Below are 16,996 nucleotides of genomic sequence, written 5' to 3'. Positions count from 1 at the left end.
AACTGACACTTTTGATACCTAACAGAATAGAAGTCTTTCAAATTTAACTTCAATTCTTTTTACCTGATCTTTAATTATTATATTACGACTGTGTGCATTTTACACTAGTATTTCTGCATGATAATCTAGAGGGTGACTGTTCATGACCAGCAAGATATCATTTCTATGGGAAGCAAAATTTTAAACATCGCAGACCTTTTTGGCTAAAATATGACAAACTTATTTATCAATTTATATATTTTTTTATTTACAGACAATTTAACATTTTTAAGTTATCAACACATTCACAGATCACAAGCTTTCAGAGACATGTATGCATATGTCAAAATATACTTGTCAGTCATAAACTCTTGTATGTTCATTGTAGTGTATGAAGAGGGCAACCTAATAATGTACATGGTTATGATTTGCATTTGAAGACTAAAACATTTGCAATATTGTACATACTGAAAATATTACATTTTATAGTAAAAACCTCAAGTTTGCTGCTGTTACTGTGTTCATTACCAAAGCTCACAAGAACTATTTAACATAGCTAATTCTGTATTTCTAACAAGATATGTAAACTAACATAAACTATACATTCTGACATAAAAATATCATTTAACTATAGAGCTAACTATAAAAGGTAAAGTAAGGCACTGTTAACGCTAAAACTATGTAGCACTATGTAGTACTATGTATGTACCAGAGGGAAATGTGAATCATAAGAAAAATTGGAAAATATGTGCTGTTGCAAAAACTGCAAAATAGTTGTTTCAGTTTAAAACAAGTACAAAATAAGTTATTTTTTATTCATATTATCTAAAACATTAATACATATAGCTGGATCAGTAATAAATTCACGATTTTTCATTATCACCACAGCTGCAGTATGTTGTGAGTAGCATCAAAAATTAAATGACTATGATATACCACCATACAGCTTCATCATACAGCTTCATCAAGGTTATTGTGAATAGCAGCTTTTCATGAGCTACCATCATATTTAATACAGGCCACTCTCAGGGTTCTTGAACACTGCCAAACTCTTCAGCAAAGCCCATGCCAAGATTTAACCTGTTTGCTTTATGTGGCTCTGCTGCTTAATATTTGTAGACTGAAGCTTTCAATTAAAACCAGTGTTGTCAATTGTGTGCACATTTTTTAACAATCATGCACCAAAATTAAATATGCTATTGAGCAAACTGAAAATCTGTCATATTTCAGAAATACTTTACTTATCGTCACAATGTTATAATTTTTCAAAGTCCAAACTGGAAGACAACTCTTTTGCAATAATTGCAACAAAAAACAAATAAACACTGCAATACATAACTGTATTAATTTCAGATGCTTTCTACTAGTACATGATTTTTCCACACAATATTCTGAAATATTGGCAATGCAAACTGGAAGTAAAAAGTTTCAATCATATATTATATAAACTGCATTATTAATTTAAAGTAAATAAACTACATATTACAAAAGCCTACAAAATTATATTTTGAATACAAAATAATATCACATTTATGACTACATGAAAATTTAATGTTGATGCAGTTGGCCACTTCAATTTTTGTACTAATTTCAAGTATTATTTATTCTGAATGCTGTTTTAGCAGCAGAAAAAAAAACTTTACATTTTCCTAGTATTTAGTAAGATAAAATAACAAAAGATGGAAAAATTCATTGAACAGGATATAAAAATAAAAGTAACTTGTCATCTTCCTATGAAGAGGAAAAAGAAAATAACTTGAACAAGTAATATTAATAGTTATTGATAATAACCATTCACAATGACAATCCAAAAAACTTTTACTGCTGCATTTATCTAGTACTGTTATCATATGACATTAACATAGTATTACAGAATTAACAAACATTTTTTACATTAATTATATTATACAGTTGGTCATTGTAATGACAGTAAATTTATAGAAATGATTTTAATAACAATATTTTTAACATAGACAACATGTTAAAACTACCAGTACATGTACATGTATTCTGTTTTTCTATATTTATCACAAGCAAATAAAATATACAAGATGTTGGAAAAATATGTCTGCTTACATGACTGTCTGACAATCAGACATGAGCAACTAACATGCAAATGACATGTCACCAAATGTGGAATAAAATAATAGCAGGATTATAATTTCTTAAACATGGTTGCCTTAAGCCTGTACTACCGGATGTTGCACATTTCATTACCTCTCATGACTAGAATCAAACTATGTCTGCTGTTATGTTGCTTGGTTACCATCTTTTCTTTACATGATTGTTCCAGATTTTATTATGTAATGAACCAACTTGAAAACTTAAAAGAAATCTATATGCCCCTGCAGGGGGAACAAAAAAAAATTGCAACATCTATCGCTTCCTCATCACTACTACTGTAAATCCGGTATTATTTGCGGTGTTTTAATTTTCGCTATTTTTAGCGAATCGAGTGCATCGCGAATTCATTAATCCGCGTAAATTTTCTTTCATAACATACAGACATATCCAAAATAGGTCAAGTTCAGCAATTAATACTAGCCGCCTGTACACGATGTTTACTGAATGAACTTTAATTCAATATAACTATTATGAATAAGTATAACAAAAATCCTCGAAACTACATTCCATGTAAAATATACTGCTTAAAAGACAGAATTAACACTATTATAAGGTCTAGAGTTTGGATTTTTAAATTACATGCTGCTGGCAGGGATATATATAACATGATAACTTCGGGTCTTTTTAAAGTGTTACGGAGAGCATCTCCTTAATGCACTTTGTAGGTATCAAACAAGCAGAGCGCGTGTCTTCTTGACAAACCTGACTTTTTTACACATTTTGTTTAGATAACAATAGGGATTAGATGACAATTTATCACACCATTGTTACATTTTTTTATGAAATGACTGTAACAAACTTTGAACATTTTATCAGCTATTAAATGTAATAAGAATAATGCCCGTAAATTGAATAAAGGATAAAAGGCACTTTTCAATCAATTTCAGTCGAACAAAAGCAATTTGTGTGCATAACGCTACGGACCATGTATCTAACGAGTATTTGGTGTGCATAAATTCGGTAGGTACGGAAGAATGGGCATTAATGCAATCATGACTTCCGGAACTGGAATTTCGCTAATGTAAGACCTTCGCAAATTTAAATTTCTGACCTTCCCGTCGCGTATTTATGAATCCGCAAAATAATTCAATGTACGGGAATTAGCGAAATAAAGATCACGCGGATATAAAGTGATTTACAGTATGTTTCATCAAAAGCACAGAATAAGGCACGCCTTTGGTCTGGCCTTTGAATTAGTTTGAGAATAGTGGTCACCCATCTCAAGAAAAACCACCAGCCGTATCAACCTCTCCTAGAGAGGTTGATACTGCTCACTCTATGCGGGTGAAACACTTTCTGGTAACTTAGGTATGAAAGTACACCAACTTGTGGTCAGACCAATATGTCTCTATGGTTCCAGAGTTCCCTGAACAGTTTGTAAATATTAAATCTAAAGCAGATCCATTATCTGTTGTCTGTTCCTCAACTAACTGAGTACATCCTAGCCTCTGAAACATGAAAGTCTCCAGATTTGTATGACTATCCTGGAATACATCAATATTGAAATCACCAGTTATCAGTAGTGGTTTATTTCTGTCCAAATGTTGAAGAAGCTCATTTTCCATTGTTTGAATGAGGTGCTGGTATGATAAGCGAGGGGCTTTGTAAACAACTGCAACCTGCATACTTTGTAGGATGTGTTTTACTGACACTACAATAAATTCAAAGTGAGTAGAACTGAATGAGTGACTACTGCAAACATTTACATCATCATGAATATATAAGGCTAAACCATGAGATGGCCTTCTTGCATGCATGCCTGTCTGTTGGTCATTTCTAAGAAGATGAAAACCCTCAATGGCATATTCATCAACATGATCTGTCTGGCACAGTCTTGTTTCTGCTAAACCAATAATATGTGCTGATAACACATTTTGATCAGCTTTTACATGTTCAAAATGCTTATGTAATGACCTGCAATTATTATAAATTATCTTGAAATGTAAAGAAGAATCCGATCTTAAAGTCATTTAAATAGCTATTCTAGCTTTGTTTGCAAGGTAAGTATATTTTGAGAGGTTAATAAGAACCGTGTTGGAAGTAGAATTCAACACTAAATCAGATTTTGTCAGGGTAGGCCGATGATAAAAATATGGTTTGAAGAATTCTTAAATATTAACATTTCGGACAAACTAGTAGGCAATGGAATTCAATTTGGTTCATTTTACAGGATTTACCGAGTCTTTGAGTCTCAAGTGTGTTATCATATCTACCAGTTTCTGCGAACAGATTATGCGCAGATACACGGAAGTAAACACTTCCTGTCTTTTATACTATCAAGATATTGTTCGCGTTCGAACTTACGCTTAAAACTGCAAAACGTCTGGAGATGTGGCGAATTATTTACTTCAGCATACCGTGATTGATAATAGCTATCAAAAAATTTATTGTTTAATGGATAAAAATGTACTTCTATTTTTATCCTGGGCCTGCCATATATAACCGAAGCCATGTTCTTCTAGTATGTTTTTAAGTGGCCCAGTTTTTTGTTTGTATATGATATTTTATTATCCGCGCCGTTTTTCAGCATCGCATATACTTTGAAAATCAGTGAAGAATTTTCCCCGGATATCCGTTTATCCCAGTATTTCAGAATAATATTTATTTTCGGAATACGTACAACGGTACTCGGCCGAATTCTCCAAAGGGCAGAGGTATTAGTTGATTTCTTTACGACTAGCATACGTCAGAGAAATTTTAAGTGTATCAATTCAATATCAGTTCCATTATGTGACCCAACATTTCTGAATAAAAATTTGGACCCTACTATCGTGTCAAAAAATTGAATTCGTTTAGATATTGGAAGTTCAATTGCTTGGAATATTGAAAACAAATTATGCAATGAAAATGCCTTATGCTAAGCAATCAGTTTTTGGATTCGAGCCCAGTTTCCATTTTTGAACAAACTAACGCCTAAGTATTTAAATGAATTTACGTTCTCTAACTTAACTCCTTATTTGTAAAAATTAGCTGTTGTGGGACGACCTAGTTCGAAAATCATTGCTTTATATTTTTATGCCCCGGTGGTGGGCATATTGAAATCGAACCGTCCGTCCGTGCGTCCAAATTCTTGTCAGGGCTGTAACTCTGCCATCCATAAAGGGATTTTAAAATAACTTAAGTAGATGACCAGGCCCATAGCTCCAAAGTCAAGGTCACACTTAGAGGTCAAAGGTTAACAGGGTCTGTTTCGTGTCCGGTCTAGAACTCTGCCATCCATGAAGGGATTTTGAAATAACTTGGCATAAATGTTTATCATAATGAGACGATGTGACGATGTGTCATGCGCTAGACCTAGACCCCTAGCTCCAATGTCAAGGTCACACTTAGAAGTCAAATGTCAACAGGTCTTCGGTTCATATCTCTGTCATTCATTAAGAGATTTTGAAATTACTTGGCATACATGTTCCCCATAAAGTGACGATGTGTCATGCGCAAGATTCAGACCCCTAGCTGTAAGGTCAATGTCACGGTTTGAGGTTAAAAGTTAACATTGTTTGTTTCTTGTCCGATCCGTAGTGTGCCGTCGATGAAGGGATTTACCTAGCATAAATGTTCTCTGTAATGATATGACATGTCATGCGCAAGATCCAGACCCCCAGCTCCAAGGTCAACATCACAATTAGAAGTCAAAGGTTAACATGGTCTTTTTCTTGTCTGGTTCATAACTCTGCCATTTATCAAGGGATTTGAACATAATTTGACACAAATGTTAACCATATTGAGAAGGTGTGTTTCGCTTATGTCTCAGGTCAAGGTCAAGGTCACGAAATGTTTCATACCTAAACTGTTCTGGCATATTTTGCGCAGACAACTATGGCATTCTTGGGCACGCTTCGGGGGCATTTGTCACTAATAGTAACAGCCCTTGTTCTACATTAATTTTCAAACCACATATGTTGCAATAATTTTCTGCATCATTTAGCATTGACTGCAAAGATTCTGGTTCGAAAGTGTACAAAAAACTTATATTATATTCAATGACAAATTTATTATTTTCACGACAATGAAACAAATCGTATCCCTGGCAATTATGTGCCATATTTCTTTCTTTTTTTTTTTTTTTTTGGAGACCTTGTCCAGAGCATATATTCCCACCATTTTGTAAAAATAATTTGTTTGATACTTTTGATATTACTGTTACAAACAATTATTTTTAAAGTATTTTTTTGTTAGAACAGTTTGGTTTTTTTTTGCCTTTTTCCATACGTGAGTTACTTTCCCCAAGTTTCTTCAAGGGCGATTGAAGTTCAGTTGTATTATGACAATTTGCTTGCTATTGTGTCTGAGTACCAAAACTGTGGACTACTGTTTTGTAAGTCATTATGAGATGTCTTTTTATGAAGACTTTATTGTAACAAAAATGTCTGAAATGGTGAATACTTTTGATCTAGTTCCAGTATCAATGCGTGATCATTCTATACTTACATTGGATATTGATTAATCAGTCTATAAATGTGGCATGAATCTAGCATAGATGATTACCAAGATGATGATGTTCCAAAATATAACATTAAGAAAATGTCTGGTAACTTTTTGACAGATCAAACTTTTGTTCGTAAACATCATGACACTATATTCCAGCTAGTATGAAGTACGCAAAATCACGCAGATGTAGATAAAGTCTATGAGAATATGTAGTTCTTAATATCACGTTTAATAAGTCTGTCCAGGAGACATAAGGGATATACGGATTTAGTGTTCTGAATGAAGTCCTTAAAAGTGTAGAACCAGATCCTCAAACATTTTGAAAATCAATTGGTTGGATTGGTTTAGGTTTTCAAAAGAAAAGGTCCATACCTATGGAGATTATTGATCCAGATAGTACAGTTGTCACTGTTGAAAAATAAGTCTTAGACAAGTGGAAAAAGTTTTTCTGGTCTTTTAAATTGCCAATATAAAACGGATGATACCAGCACTAATGTGTCTGTGAATAAATCAATCTTATTTAGAAAAGAATTAAACAGAAAATTTCAACATTAACTGCTTTTGTGGATTTTACGAAAAGCTATGACTATCCATAGAGGTCATCCCTGGCAGAAGCTTAGCAATATGGAAATTGATGGCAGTAAAATCTTTACTGTATAATCATACATCAGCGTGTGTCAAAGTCAATTCAAGTTTGTCTGAATTTTTTAACGTAAAATCTGGTCTGAGAGAAGGATTTGTCCTGTCACCAATTTCGTTTAATTTCTTTGTACATGATCAAAGTACATAAATCCATGTAAAAGCAATATAATGCCTCTCGATTCAACAGTGTAAGTCGTACTCAATACCCTCTTTTATGTGGAGAAACAAATTTAGAAATAGTAGATAGTTATGTGTATTTAGGTCTAATGTCTAGAGTTTCTTAACTGTAAAGTAACAACCAGCGGCGTTACAGAGTCTACAAAATAAAGCTCTAGGTCGGATAAAGTACTTGCAAAATGCAGTACAATGTGTCCATTACGTTGTTTGACTCAATGGTGTGGCCAGTCATTTCATACGGGCAGTCATTTGGGGTACACAGAATTTAAAAGGTATAGAATTTGTTATACACAGGGCCATGTGCCTTTACCTGTAAACGCGTAAGCATGCCGGTGCAGCTCGGGTAGCAGGTGACATGGCTTTGAACCCAGCATCAGTGCGACAAACTACCTGTTTATCTGCATATTGGTTTTGAGTTTGTAATATGCCTACATCTAGCATACTAGAATTTTTATGTATTGTATGACTAAAAGCGGTTCTTGATGTAAGAACTGAAATTACAAATTTTTGCAGTCATTTGATAAGGAGGAATGTGTTGATATAGGTGAAAATATTACTATTTTCTAGGCTCTATGTATTGACAAGACCGAAAAGCTTAGTACGAGTAGACATGTTACATCTTTAAAAAATTTAGTAAATGATCCCATTGGACCCAGTACAAATTGGGGGAACAAACTGCATATATGTAAAAAGGTTAAGAATGAATATTTGTTTGAGAATTATTGTAAAATGATGCTCCCTCGCATTCATAGAGCTGCATTTGCAAATTTTAGAATTGGAACTTCCCGAAACAGAATAGAAACCAGACGATATAAAAGGTTACATGGTCATCAAAGGGTTGAAAATCAGGTTGAAAATGACTTTCATGTTTTGATGAACTGTCATTTATATGATGATTTGCGTGAAAATCTATTTACATGCTCTTCAAATAATCTTGAAAATTTCACAGCCTTAATAAAGAAAGATAAATTTAAAGTATTTTATACAGATAAGAGTATTGTATGGTTGTCTGTCAAAACTGGCTTCGATATTTTTGAACTGATATACGTAGCACATTTTGTTGGGATTTTCAATCGAGTAATGTACATTTGTAATACAAGCTTAGCTGACACTTTACAGAATCTGATGTTAAATATATTCTAATAGATTTAAAGTACCAGAATTTGTAGGTGTTTTTTTTTTTGTTACTAGGTACGCAAATATAGTGTAATTATAGTGGTTGTATTGATCTTTCCAATTTACGTCTGATGTTAGATGATAGGAGTTTTAGCTGTGTTTTAATAATATACATTGCCAAGTCTAAAAGCAAGAAAATTTCAGTAAAAGGGATTCTTAATTTTGGTAGACTAACACTGTTTTTATCTGTTATACTTAAGAAATCATTTATAGCAAAATCGTGTTATAACATGATTTATGCACGCGTACGACTGGCGGTTATACATGTACATGTTAGTCAGGCATCTGCCCGAGCGAAATTATTACGTACGACGTATAACCGCCGAGTGTATATAGTGTTCATATTCTAAATTGTCTTTTATTTAGCAAAACCGTCTTTTAACACTATTTGGTGGTTATACGTATGGCGTAATAATTAAATCATTTTATACAAGTTAACCGCACGAATGTATGTATAGTGTTTAAACATGGTTTTGCTATCAATTATTTCGATTCTAATATATCTTTTATTGTAAAATTTATTAAAAAAGAATATTATTGCAAATATCATAAGGGTTCATATGACTCGAAGCCGAATGGTAAGTTTTATTCTTCAAAAATGTTTCTAACTTATCATTATCTTTCTTTCTTTTCTTATAACCTGTTTTAGCTGAAATATATTTTTGAAAATGATTCGTTTTCTGTAACGGATCAAAACATTTGTAATTTTTAATCCCTATGTAAAAATCAATCAATTTTACGATGTCTTTGGTTAAGAAGACCCTCATGGAGAAAACGCAGCGTGTTTTTTCTATGTGTTTTTTTTCTGTTTTCGGCTGCTTCTGTATCGGTATACATGCCTTATTTTCTTTGCATGTACGCTCGGGAATGCGCTGTTTAGAAGGTAGAAGTCATGTTTTCAGCTGTAAGCACTGAATTCCAATAAAAGCGCAACGCGGTTTGCCCTTTGGAGTAATGCACTTTAACCTGGTCACAACTTGGTCACAAGCCGAGATAACCGAGGGAATTAGCACTAGCTTTAAATATAATTATCTACGAACTAAATACGTCTAATACGGACAACATACGTCTAATACGGACAACATACGTCTAATACGGACAACATACGGACAACATACGTCTAATACGGACAACATATGTCTAATATGTTTCAGTATTTGATGGTTCAGAACATAACTATTAATTCATCAAAAATTTAAGAAATGGTGCAATCAATTACGTAAACCGTGTTAACAAATAAAAGTATGGAAAGCATGAAAATATTAACATTAGATTTGCAGGATGTGATGTGGACAAAGACTTTGCTTGTGTACACTTATATTTAAAGCATCAATATATGACAGTAAATGTTTAATTGGTCAAATACCGAGCAAAAGTAATTGTAGTACTAATACTAGCCTACATAGCATGACAATATCTATGGAACAATATTAAGGCCAAAATTGTATGTTGCTTTTGTACTCATGTAAGCCATTATTTTACACAGTGGCATCAACATTTTGACATTTGAAAATGCATCTTGCATTCTTATATGCCCATATCTCTATATCATACTAGTATAGTTACATGAGACCTTCTGCATAAGTCTGCAATATTTATCTTGTTTTTGGACATGCTGTAGTGTGACATGCAGCATTCGATGCATTGGCAGGTGGTAAACTTACATCGTGCATTATGCATGCATTTGTGTTGTATATTTGCAAACGATAAGAAATAAATTGGTTCCTGCATTGTGTGGATGAAACATTTTAATTTTGGCGAATGCGCTTACGTTTTGCGATTTTTTCTACCTTTGCACTTCACATGTCGCTAAGCCGAATACAACATAGCATAACGCAGCATGCAATGTAGTATGTCACGTTCTCGCACCAGAGGGCGCTTCGTGCTCGGGAGCTTCCGCTGAACCACGGAAAAATACGACACTGCGTATCGTGGCTACGTGTCCGGTAACCGGACCTTTAAACCTGTTTGATTAGTCGAGGCGTCCATTAATCAAGTTTGAAAAGTTCGGTGTATCATCAAGTCTGTACACATGTTATTTTATTGCATAAAATAAAGATTCTTGTATGTTATAAGTCTTATACCGTTCTCTAAAAGTAGAATTAAAAGCTATAAGATCCATCAACTCTTTTTTTTTCATCATTGAAAGCCGCCCTTTAAATTGTTAATCATGTTATATTCCGTATTTCGCGATCTATAAATAGCTTTTACATCATGGTGTATTGGATGCAATACCCCGCCTTGTAAACTATAGATTGCGAGTTCGAACCGAGCTGACGACTCATTATTATTTTTTTTTTTTTTAGTTTTTTTTTTAGTTTTTTTCTCGGTTTCTTTTTAGTTCTAAAACAAGATAAACATGATGGAAAATGAACATAAGGATTAAACATCTGGTAATGAACTATTGAAGGCTTGTCGGCGTTTGTCACATCTAAAAAGAGCAAAGATTTAGTTATTTGGTTCACATTACAGGTATACGTTTCAGGAGTCTTGTTATTATTTATTCAACAAATGAAAAATTATGTAAAAGTACAGCGACGGGATATGATTCAAGAATGTTATGGCTTCAGCGGAGTGTTAAAACGTATTTTTCACATTAGTTGAAAAATAACTAGAGTACAATAAGGGAGATAATTCAAAACTAATAAGAGATAAGTTCTTACGCTTTGTACTTCCTCACGTACTTTCTTGAATGCCCTTTAGATGTCGAAAGTATTAAACGGGAAACAAAGACAAAATTCACGCATTATTCAAGAGAGTTCTGGTTCTCGTGGTTAGGCTTTCCCTCATTACATGTACTTTCTTTAAATTCCCTATATTTGTTGCAAATTAATCGTTCAGACAAAACAGCTAATATGTATGAAGTTTCTAAAACTATTTAAGACGAATTTATGGTTTTTGAGGTAACATTATCTGACGGACTGGAATTCGATATCTCCTTCCCGCTTTTCATTGAAGCAGTCTGAAAGACAGTTATAATATATCCCCCACCGCTGCTATGGGTAGTGAAAAGGTTGATAGTATTGAATATCAAGTATATTTTATAATAACCTTGACCTTAAACATGAATGGTTGACCCATGGGTTTTGCGAATTATCTCAGTAAGGTGAACACTTGGCTAAATTGCAAGAAAATCCTTCAAGTAGCTTAGCAGAAAAGGAAGGGACAGGGTATTGAACATTTTAGTTGTGACCTTGACCTTGAGCTGGCACTGTTGAATTTTGAATTCTGCACATCGTATTGATAAGGTGAATATTACAGCCAAGTCATATTAAAATCCTTCAAGTTGTTAAGTAGATACAGAGCGGACACAAAACGGAAGGCTCAAAACTTGATCTTAGAGTTGTGACCTTGATCTTGAGCTGACATTGCTGACATGAGTTCTGCACATCGTCTTGATGAGGTGATCAGTTGACCAAAATTTCATGAAAATCCTTCAAAGGATTTAAGTAATAATGAGCGGACACGATTGTTACGGACGGACTGACGGACGGAGACCATTCCTATAGCCCGCAAAGCCCCCAAACCCCCGCCACCACTCATGGTGGGGGGAGGTGGGGGATTAAAAATGTCAACTAGCAATGGCTGCGTAGCTCTAGTGAGCAGTTTTGGAACCTACAAACAAAATAACTTGAAAGACATCGTGAATGCGTTATTGCACAAAGCTTCATTCACTTGATAATGTTTCCACTTTTGTACATGTATCTGGGAACTTTAAGTAGACATTTAAGATTAAAGAATCTGGGGTTTCAATTGTCTTTTCCTTGTAATTCATCTATTCAGAAGGTAAAGTTTGTTCTCGATTACTTCATACTGCCAGATTCTAGATTTGATGAAACAAAAAGTTAAAGAAATACGTCATCTTTATATTTTTATATTCATAATTGTTTATTATGCCAACATAAACATATAGTTAACAAATAAAAGGAAACACATATAAATTCTCTTTGAAAATGACATAGCATAAATCTATTATTATACAGTATGATATAAATGAATAACTTCTTAAAATCTATCTTTTATTTGCAGACTGTTAAAGATATGCATGCTCATTTAAGCAACATTGCAGAACCTTTTTCGCGTATCATATACTTTGTCCGAGATAAAAAAGTCCATCACATGAAGTTAGATCCCGACAGAAATGTGTGCTGAATTGTCTTTTATAAAAATTGAAGGCACTGACCTCCAAAAATACTTTTCTTTATCTCGGGTAAAGCGTAACAAACGCTTTTCGATTTTCATCGAAAAATTAGTAAAAACAACTATTTCTCACATGTTTTCATGATAGTCTGTCAGAATTAAGTTTCAAAGCATTTTTCAGAAACATAGCATTAATTTCCAGATATCTAGCAAAAACAAGAGGGCCATGGCCCTATATATCGCTCAAAAGAGTTTATCTGGCCTACTGACCTAGTTTTTGACCCCACATGACCAAGAGTTGAACTTGACCTAAAAATCGTCACAAACATATTGATTAAATTTCATTAAGATTTGGCTACAACTGTGGCCTCTAGAGATTTCACAAGCTTTTCCTTTGATTTGACCGGGTGACCTAGTTTTTGACCACACATGACCCAGATTCGACCTTGACCTAGAAATGATTAAGACAAACATTCGACCCAGTTTCATAAAGATTAAGTTATAACTGTGGCCTACCGCCTCGGTAGCCTAGTGGTAGAGCGTCCGCTTTGAGTGCGGGAGGTCGTGGGTTCAATCCCCAGCCGTGTCATACCAAAGACGTAATAATAGTACTAGAAGCTTTCTCGCTAGGCGTTCAGCATTAAGAGGATAGAGCTAGGACTGGTCAGCCCGGTGTCAGTATAATGTGACTGGGTGGGGTATCATGCCACGTGTATACGGCGTGATATTCCAGTGAGGCAGCACTATAAAGTTAGGCATTGTGCTCCCTACTACAAGTAGACACTGTCGTTTATAGTTTTTGACCCCACATGACCTAGATTCAAATTTGACCTAGAAATCATCAAGTCAAACTTTCTATGTTTCATAAATATTGGGACACAACTGTGGCCTTTAGAGTGTTCACAATCTTTTCATTTGATTTGACCAGGTGACCTAGTTTATGATCCAACATGACCCAGTTTCGAAACTGACCTAGAGATCATCAAGACTAACATTCTAACAAAGTTTCATAAAGATTGGGTCATAAATGTGGTCTCTCGAGTGTTCACAAGCTTTTCCATTGATCTGACGTACTGACCTATTTTTTGATCTAACATGACCCAGATTCAATCTTGACCTAAAGATAATCAAGCATTCTGACCAAGTTTCAAAAACATTGGTACACAAATGTTGCTTTTCCTTTGATCTGACCTGGTGATCTAGTTTTTGATCCCACATGATCCAGTTTCAAACTTGACCTAGAGATCATCAAGACTAACATTCTTACCAAGTGTTATAAAGATTGGGTTAAAAATGTGGTCTCTAGAGTGTTAACAAGCGTTTTATTTGATCTAACCTACTGACCTAGGTTTTACCTCCACATGACCCAGTTTCAAACTTGACCTAGAGATTATCAAGACTAACATTCTGACAAATTTTCATAAAGATTGGGTCAAAAATGTGGTCTCTAGAGTGTTCACAAGCATTTTCTTTGATCTAACCTACTGACATAGTTTTTGACTCCACATAACCCACTTTCAAACTTGACCTAGAGATCATCAAGACTAACATTCTGACCAAGTTTCATAAAGATTGGGTCATAAGTGTGGCCTCTAGAGTGTTCACAAGGCAAATGTTTACGCAAGACGCACGCGGACGGACGCCGGTCATTCACAATAGCCCACCTTAAACACTTTGTGCTCTGGTGAGCTAAAAAATCTTTTTTTTTTTTTCGTTGTTGTCGAATGGTCTGGAACCCAGGGCCATGATTCAATATAATGTCACGTTGTTTTTATTTCATTTGTTTTTCATAGCTTTTTTTTGTTGTTTCTTGTACTCCTCAACATCTTTAGATTTGGGTAACCTCCAATTCTGTTGCCGTCTGCTCTGAAGAAGAAAATAACGGGAAGGGGAGTTAATCAGAAAGCGACAACACCAAGTTTAAAAAACTAACATGTCTTCATACTGAAAAAGGACAAACTTAAAGTCTCCCTCACATTGGCAATAACTCCAGAATAAATAACCGGACATAGAAGTCTCGATAATATGCAAATGTCCACTTCATGCTGATGGTGTATATGAAGATTCATTTCATTGGAGGAATAAAAAGAATAAATGGGACATGGTAATACGGAACTCATATTATAAAGAAACGTGTTTTGCCGAACTGATTCCTTTATACCTGATATAAGTGACTTCGGTGTGTTCGTATCACATTAAGCCTCTACCTTTAATTCAGTTATGTTAGGAGCGGAGAACATTAAGTACCGGTACAGAACCCAGAAACACTGTTCAGTGAATAAATTTAATACAGACCCCTAGCTTTATTCTATTTTTTCGAAAGTTAGAAAATGCATGCGGGCTCTTCTAATACAGTTCATGTTAAGAAACGAAGAACAGCAAGAACCGGTACGGAAGCAAGAAATAGTGATTAAAGTTACATGCCTCCAGCTTTATTTCATTTTTTTTTTCGAAAGTTAGAAAATGATTTCAATAAAAAAACACTTCCACAGTGACGCCGTTCATATTTCAGAAGATTTTGTTTCACAAAAACACTCTTTAGTGAACAAAATATATAGAAACTTGTGGCGCTAGAACTGAAATGTGATACAAATAGAAGAAATTAAGCTGTACATTTTTTTCAATAACATTAAAATGTTTCATTGGTTAATCATTTTTATTTTCTCAATACTAGTTAAACATGAGAGCCAAACTGTCACAATATACACCCGTCACAAAACATTACTTTTGACTTTTTGAGTACTATTCCTATTCAGCAGACTAGTTGTCAGTTTTATAAATGTTGACGGATTCCAGAGCCTCGAGGACTATTCTGTTTGTTACTGAACTTGGCCAATATAACATGCCCATAAACATTATGCCTAAGTTTGATTAAGATTGGATATGATAAACGAGGGACACTGCCAATATTGCGATTTTCTTGTTAAAGGGCTATTATTCCAGAGTGCCTTAGAGTATTATTAGGTTATCGAATTTGTCTGAGATTTTATGCTCATTAACATTGTGGCAAGGTTGGTGAACATTGGATAAAAAGTACCTAAGTAACAGTTTACACTCAGTCTGTCAGATTTTTATTTAGTTTAGTTTAAGTAAACCATTGGCCGTGATACAACAGACACTGGGATAATCCAGCTGACTGTCAAACTTTACAGAGTTATGATACCAAGATACACTGTAACGTTGGATAAGAACTGCTCAAGTTAGAAAGCGGACAACTTTAGTGATCACATAATACGTCCCGTTTCGAAACGGGGGTATAAAATGATATTTGGATGTTATTCATCCTTCAGTACGGCCATTTTTAGTTTTTTTGTCCATAATAAAACTAAATGCTGTTAAAAATATTCATTAAAGCAATACTTAACAAACGCATACTTAACAAATGCAAAATGCTTAGAACGTTCGTTCTTTTAAGAATTATCTAAAGGCTTTAACATATTTATATAAAACATACACACCTTGTAGATATCAAAACACCAGCACTTTGTGATGAACTTTCAGGTACAGTATCCAAATGTCTCCACAGTTTACGCGAGACAAATGCTGACCACAGTGCTCTGAAGAAAATAAAATCCTGTAAAATACAGGTTTCAGATAAGAAAATGTCATACAGTAGCGAAGTGTTAATCAAAATGTGCACACTGAATTTCTACATGTAATTGTGTATATTATATATTTTTATTAACACTAAAAAGACAGTGAAAATGTCCTTGTAATGCTAATCTGAAAATGCTGACTATTTTCTCTGAGACACTTTAGTAACATCCTTTGTCCTCACAAAGTTTCTTTCAAATCAAGCAGTTTCTCCCCAAAACTCACTCATTTAGTTCAATACTTATAGTAGGGATCATAGCACAAATCTACTGATTTTGGGTTTCTGAGTTCGATCCCCAGGCGGGGCGTATGTTCTCCGTGACGATTTGATAAATGGCGTGTCTGATATCATTCGTCCCCCATTTCTGATTCATGTGGGGAAGTTGGCAGTTACTTGTGGAGAACAGGTTTGTACTGGTACAGAATCCAGGAACTGGTTAGGTTAACTGTCCGCTGTTACTCTGAAAAATGGCGTTGCAAACGAACATACACTTAAATACTTTGCACAAATCTTTTTCGGAATTTCGTCTGAAACTCTGCAACCAAGTGGAGGAAGGAGATGGGAGAGGGAAGGAGGTAAGACACGGGTTATCTAGCACTGGATCGGGCTTGCCACTCCGCTACCCCAAACCTCCCCTACGTAAACTCTCCAGAAAATGTAATGAATATTTGTGTTTAATCAGCCCCATATCATGACAATAGGTTGGGTGTTTACATTTGAAATTAACTGAATTAT

At 34.5% G+C, this 16,996-nt stretch overlaps 1 long non-coding RNA gene across 1 annotated transcript; it reads right to left on the bottom strand.

Annotated features, from left to right (window-relative positions):
- Positions 1 to 12,384: 12,384 nt before the first annotated feature.
- On the bottom strand, positions 12,385 to 16,289 carry LOC123551760 (uncharacterized). Its single transcript, XR_008372232.1, has 2 exons — positions 16,125 to 16,289; positions 12,385 to 14,532 (listed from the first exon to the last, which is right to left on the bottom strand). It is a non-coding gene; the product is annotated as an uncharacterized LOC123551760 (long non-coding RNA).
- Positions 16,290 to 16,996: the final 707 nt, after the last annotated feature.

Source organism: Mercenaria mercenaria, chromosome 8, assembly GCF_021730395.1.
Source record: "Mercenaria mercenaria strain notata chromosome 8, MADL_Memer_1, whole genome shotgun sequence".
Classification (NCBI taxonomy): domain Eukaryota; kingdom Metazoa; phylum Mollusca; class Bivalvia; order Venerida; family Veneridae; genus Mercenaria; species Mercenaria mercenaria.
This window is presented reverse-complemented; position numbering and strand designations above follow the sequence as displayed.